The sequence below is a fragment of the Erinaceus europaeus genome, chromosome 1 (genome assembly GCF_950295315.1).
Source record: "Erinaceus europaeus chromosome 1, mEriEur2.1, whole genome shotgun sequence".
Classification (NCBI taxonomy): Eukaryota; Metazoa; Chordata; class Mammalia; order Eulipotyphla; family Erinaceidae; genus Erinaceus; species Erinaceus europaeus.
In genome coordinates this window covers 63,128,702-63,135,498 of record NC_080162.1, presented here as the reverse complement: position 1 = coordinate 63,135,498, position 6,797 = coordinate 63,128,702, and the positions used below count along the sequence as shown (strand labels likewise).

Below are 6,797 nucleotides of genomic sequence, written 5' to 3'. Positions count from 1 at the left end.
GTTTTTTTTTTGGGGGGGGTCTCCATTCTGTAGATAGCTAGTAGGCATATTTTAGTTATATTGCAAAGGACCAGTGGCTATACTAGTTTTTTTTTTTTTTTTCCTGAGCCTGAAATCTGATATACAGGTAGATCCTAGATGTCTGGGGAGATGATGTCATTAAATGACAGATAATTCTGAGTCAATGTGTTTATTGCTGAGTTATTTAGCATTCTATTGAGTTCACATATACTGGAAACATTTATCAAGTGGTAAAAGGAAGGTAAAGTCATAATAAAAAGTGAAACAACCACCTTTGTGATTGATAATAGCATCTCTTCTTACTCTTCTTAACTGGTAACAAACAATTCGTCTGAAACCTTGGGATTGATAATAATATTTTTGCTTATTCACCCTAACTGGTTGAGGAAAAAAACAAGTAAAATCAATTCCTGAATTTGAGAGGAGAAAATGTTTCCATTAAATATGTTTAGAAACATATTCTATAAAAAAATTCTAGATAACCAACTGTTAAAATGAGCATTTATGCAGTTGGAAAGATTGTTTAACAGGGCTTATAAATATGAGGTTTGATACCCAGCACTACTTATGATGCAGCAGAGCGCTCTCTTCAAAATTATTAAATATAAACGTGTGTACTTCATATGGCATGTGTTTCAATTATTGAGTTGGTTTCACTGTTTATATCACTATATAAAAACAAACAGGTGCACAGTCAGTCTTTTTTTCTACAAAGTAAATATCAGTCATGTGCAATAAATTTAAGACAAGTGTACTTTTTTTAAAAAGGACTGGTGAAAGGCCGGGAGGTGGTACACCCAGTTAAGGGCACATAGTATTATGCAGAAGAACCTGCACAAGGACCTGGGTTCAAGCTCCCACTCCCCACTGTAGCAGGGATTTTTCTATCACCAATCTCTCTATGTCCCATTGAATAACATAAAAAGAGGGAAAATAAAGCCAGCAAGAGCCATGGATTTGTAATGCTGGCACCAAGCTCCAGCAATAACACTGATGGCAAAAAATAATAGCAATAGATATAAAGGATTCATTTATTAACTAATGAGGGCAGGAAGAGAGAACAGCAGTATCATTCTGGCACTATCTAGGAAGTGAACTTAGGACCTCGTGCTTGAGTGTCCTGTCCACTGCATCATCTTCTAGGCTACTAAGTCAGCAGTGTCTTTAAGACCATAAATTTGTCAACATAGTTGAAAAAAAAAACAATGTGTTCTTTATATACTGTATTTGAAAGTTAACGAAGAAAAATAAAACAAGAAACAAGGAAATGAAAGGGAAAAGATGTAACTAGTATTGGTTTCTCTAACCTTTCAACCTCTAAAATTTTCTAAACTCCTGCTGTTAACATAGATCATGTTAATATTTCACAACATTTATTTTTACTTGAGAAACACACAGACAAAGAAAAAAAAGAGAGAAAGAGACCAGAACACTCCTTAGCTCTGGTTTAAGGTAGTATTATAACTATATCTGAATCCTTTGGACTTCAGTCATGAAAGTTTAGTGCATAAGTATTATGTTATTTTCCATTTTTCTGATTTTAAGTTATGTAAATACCAACAGGGATTGATAATTGAAATACAATGAGATAGAGCCCAGGTGGTAGTGCACCTGGCTGGGCACACACATTATAGTGTGTAAGGACCTGAGTTCAAACCCCCATTAACCAACTACAACAGGGAAACTTCATAAGCACGAAACAGTATTGCAGGTTTCTTTCCTTTTATATCTCCTCCTCCTCTCTCAATTTCAATCCAAAATAAAATTAATGAAGACTAAGATGAGATGATAAAAAGCTAGCCAGGAGCTATTCAATTTGATCCAAATATCTTCCATCACATCATACACAAACACATGATTTCACTTAGAAAAAACAGCATTTGATGCTCTCTTTGGCAGCAAATATACTAAAATTGGGATGATACTGAGATTAGCATGGCCCTTGCACAAGAATAACACCCAAGTTCATAAAGTGTTCCATAACAAAGGAGAAAGTAAGATAGAAAGAAATTAAGGGAGAAAGAAAGAAAAGGAAAAAGGAAGAGCATCATTTGTCTTGAGAACCCAAGAAAACAAATCAAATGTGTGGGAGGAATCAAATGGCAAAGGCATTGATCATTAATATTGCATCTATCAGTCAGACCTTCCACCTTCTGCATCCCACTATGACCTTGCGTCTATACTCTCAGAGTGTTAAAGAATAGGAAAGCTATCAGAGGAGGGGATGGGATACAGAATTCTGGTGGTGGGAATTGTGTGTAGTTGTACCCCTCTTATCCTATGGTTTAGTTAATGTTTCCTTTTTATAAATAAAAAATTAAAAAATATATTGCATCTATCTAGGATGACTATATAAACTCTCAGCAAAATTCAGATAATGATTAGCTTAGCATAGTCTAGCAAGGCAGCTAATAAAACAAGCAGAACAAGGAATAAGGAAGACCACAATGAAGAATTTCTTACCTTTATAGGTATGTACAGAATTACTGGTGACCCCAATGTTACGGTTTACCTAACTTTGGTTATATCAATACCATATCCTAGATATGTGTACATCATTATAACTGATAATTTTGGGGTGGTTTTTAACTTCAATTTATTTCTAATGCATTCTTTAGCATCATGAAAATTTAACCATTGTGACCAAATTATAAACTTCTTTAAAGATCAAAGCTTGAAGTTACTAAAGTTACTTAACACCTGTGCCTACAATCTTCTAAAGATAATAAATTATGTTCAGTATCTACAACAGCACCCAACAAAGTATTTAAAGTCAGCTTTTACTCAAATCCACTACTCTCTTGAAGTACTTTTTATCTCTTAAACTACTTTTGTTTTACATAACTAAAAGAAAGGGCAAAAGAATTCCTAACTATATATACTGTAGAATCACTAGATTATTATTAAATACATTGCTTGACTTCTCCAAAACATTTCATATACCAAAGTAAATACACAAAAATAAAACATAGAATGCAGTGTTTCTCCTACCTGTTTGCACAGGAGAATTATTTGTTATTGGAGTCTGCCTCAAATCTTAAAGACCAGACTTTGGAAAACGCAAATCTAGAGCTCAATCAGTGAGTCATACCTTGATCACATAAACAAATGCTTTTTTTTTTTTTCATTAGGGTTTGACTCACAAACTCAAATAGTTTAGAAACATCTCCCAATGCTACTTCCCCCAAGTTTGAGGCTCCCACTAGGGTCAGTGACTCTCTGAAGTTACTCTTTAATCAAGAGCTCTGTTTCCTTTAGATACTAACATCTAATAAAGTTTCTTTATAGTCATGAAGGAAACTAACAGATTGCTGTCCTTAAAGAATATAAAGGCATCACCTGTGCCCTAAAGATAGAGGCTTTATGAGTCCTGGGAACAGGGACAGCCCCGGATGTGAGTAGTTTCCACAAGACAGGATGGTCTAAAGTTTTTTCCTGATGAGTTAGAAACTCTGACACATATAATCAAGTATTTATTTCTTTGGTAGGTTTTATATTCTTTGGTGTCATTTAGCAATTTCATGAGAGCAAGACAATAGCTTGAGAAGCAATAAATAAAATTCTTTCAGTTCTTTACAGTATGAATCATCTTTACCAACAAGCTTTGGTCAAAACATATGCTTTTGGGAAAGGAAGCATGTTGAATAGTGTGCTTCTATTTAGATAAGATAGTTATGATTGATATACATATATAAATACTCAAAGGGTGAACTGGTTTTATCTATCTCATGTGAGTGCCTGTCTATGCAAGTGGATAGAACCACATGTATGTGAGAATTATCAATATAATTTTCTAGGGATATGGAACATCAGTAGCACTAATTCCTTATATCGTGTCTATTTTAGAAAAAGCAATAATAGTACATAGCTAATGATCACTATCTCAGTGCCAGACTTCACATGTGGTTAACTTTTTAATATGCACAGTAGCTTTATGCATATAAATTGGCTGTGAAAAAAAATGTCTTTTCCATCCCTCCCTGATGGTTGCCCTTTTGTAATGTGACGTTGAGTCAAGAGGTAAAATAAATATCCTAACCTTTTGCATTTGGGCTGACTTCCCTCTGAATACTGAGTTCAGCTGGTTAAACTGGTTATAGGGGGGAGTTTCTTAACTCCATATGGGCTCTAAACCTTCATCTGACTAGCCTGGCTTGCCACATGACATTGGGACAAAGTCAAAGTCAAAGTGTGAAAATTCAAGATATTCTTGAGATTTAGATTCAGAATCAGTACTTATTTCCTGTAAAATTTATAGGATAAAGCAAGTCAGGATGGCCTTTCCAGATTTAAGAAGTGATCAAAGATCTTATCTTTTAGTGGGAGGATTTGTCTTCATATTTCAAAGAGTAAGAAAACAAGAAAGTCATTTTCATCCCTTGGGCTTGAAATAACTATTCAGACAAATATCTCCATCATCAAGGAAAGTAAAAAGTAAGCTCATCTCTTTGGTCAGTTGCTGTAGATACTGTGTAATCTTATAAATGATTATCCATGTTTAAATCTAAGATAGCTTTAAGTTTATTAATATAAACATTAACATTGTCTGTCTATTTTTCTTTTTATATCACCAGACTTGAATTAAATTCATCATATCTCATAATAAGTACAGTGAGCATACCACTAGAGTGAATACTGAACAAGACAAGATCTAGAAATGAACGGAAGACCTGTCTCCATGTTTTGTTTTGTTTTTTTATGAGGGGGGTAATGGATCACAGTGCATTTGTGAACACATGGGTACAGTCTCTCATATCTCTGTGGTAGGTGACTATAAGTGTTTTTCAGTCAAATCCTGAATATACGAGGATTATCTGCAGATGCTTTTAAAATATTTCCCTGTCCTTACTAAAGTTAATTATTTAATTTCTGAGAAGATGGAGGCAGATAACTGTATTTCAAACAACTCCTCATATATATGTCTTTCTAATACTTTCTTCTCTTGTTAAATATGAATGATCTAGGGATATGAATTTAAATTCCTTTGATAAATCAGAATCATAATGGCAGTATTCTATGTTTTAATACCAGTCCTGACATGTTAGTGCTATGAGATTTCGAGGGACGTCAACTGATTTCAACTTGTCTTTCCTCATCTGAAAAGTAGAGATCACAATAATCTGCTCATCTCAAAACTTCAAGATAATTTAGAGGAAAAAAAAAAAAAGAAAAGAAATAAACTTTGAGAAAAGTAAAATTCTAAATTAGGAAACTAGTCAACCAGGTTCTGCATCCATCTCAAACCCAAATCACATTTTCCCCCATCCCATTGGTAGCCTCTATTACTCATGATTTATGATACCTAGGATATTCCATTCATATACAGGATAATCACCCACATCTTAAACTGTGCAGCAACTTTGGGTGAGAAACATGTGTATGTTCATTGTGCGGAATAATGGCTAGTTGTCACATTTTAAAGTGTCCATTCCATTTGAAGTATTTGAAGAGCAAATAATTTTACTTATAATAGCTCTACACTTATCTTACTCATTTTAGAATAGACAACACAGAAATTCAGAAAGAATAATTCACTGTCTCAAACCACACAGTAACTGAAGCTAGAAATCTGGATAGTTTTGTTGTTTTGTCAACATACTTCAGAAAATCATGGTGAGCACCCAACTGGTCTATTTCCTAATTTTCTTCTGGTAGGAGAGCCCTGTGTTTGCTCATTATAGTGTTGATGGCTTGTTTCACTTCCTTACTAAGGGGGTCTTTAGGGATTCTGAGAGCAACATGTCAGAAGACATACCCAAGGAGAAAGGCTGATAGTATCGAAAATAGATCTATGTGTGTGATTAGAGTAGGTCTGCTTTATATTCTCCATGTTTGTTTTTTTCTATGCCTTGTTTCATTTTATGATCATTGGCATGCAAATGCTGAAACAGCAGGTTGAAATGCCTTTCAAGTACTTTGATTACCACTATGAAGCAAAATGGTTTTTGATCTTGTATAGACACAATGTGCGAGAATTATTATAGTCAATCCCTGCCTATGATTCAATGAAGCTCCCAATTTCTCAGTAAGCACCACAACAACTTCTGCAATTCACAGCCCAGTATATATGTGAGATTCCTTAGAGTATCTTTAAGACTTGGATCATATAAAACAGTTCCCTCTCATAAAAGCACATACAAACTTACCATTGCTGAGTATTTTTTAAATAGAATCAGGAACAAATCTGTGACCTTGTGACCCTGAGGTGGGAACACTATCTATAAAGTTGCCCAGACATTCTGCCTGTCAGTAGGGCATTTTCATTGAACATATGTATTAAAAAAAAAAAAGGAAATAAAGAAAGAGCCAGGATAGGCCAACATTTTTTACATGCCACAACTCATTTTATACACTTTAAAGCTTGTTAACATTCGCTAACAAGAAAGCTAAGAACTTTTAGCTATAAAAATAGGAATGCCTTGCTAACTAAATAAATATATGTGTCAAGCTTACTTGGATTTTGCTCCCTGCTCTGGACCATTTTGTGACCATGCAAAAGGAAAAAGAAAAAAATAAAAAAAGAGCCTAGTTTTGGCTTGTAAAATCTCTAATAAGTCCTTGGAATTTTCTTTCCTTGTATGTTTGTAAGAGTTTCTGTTGTTCTTATCCTTCACAGAATTCAAATTCACATGAGTCATAAGTTGTTGAGCAACATAGGGTTTTGAAGATGCTAGGGTATTTAGACTTGTCATTTCAATAATAGCAAAAATCACACTAAAAGTGCAGAAAAAGCAGGGATAAGTAACTACTGGTCAAATGAGTTGCTTTGGCTTTTG

At 34.3% G+C, this 6,797-nt stretch overlaps 1 non-coding gene across 1 annotated transcript; it reads left to right on the top strand.

Moving 5' to 3' along the window:
- The first annotated feature begins 1,904 nt into the window (after positions 1–1,904).
- On the top strand, positions 1,905–2,008 carry LOC132542808 (U6 spliceosomal RNA). Its single transcript, XR_009553777.1, has one exon. It is a non-coding gene; the product is annotated as a U6 spliceosomal RNA (small nuclear RNA).
- Positions 2,009–6,797: the final 4,789 nt, after the last annotated feature.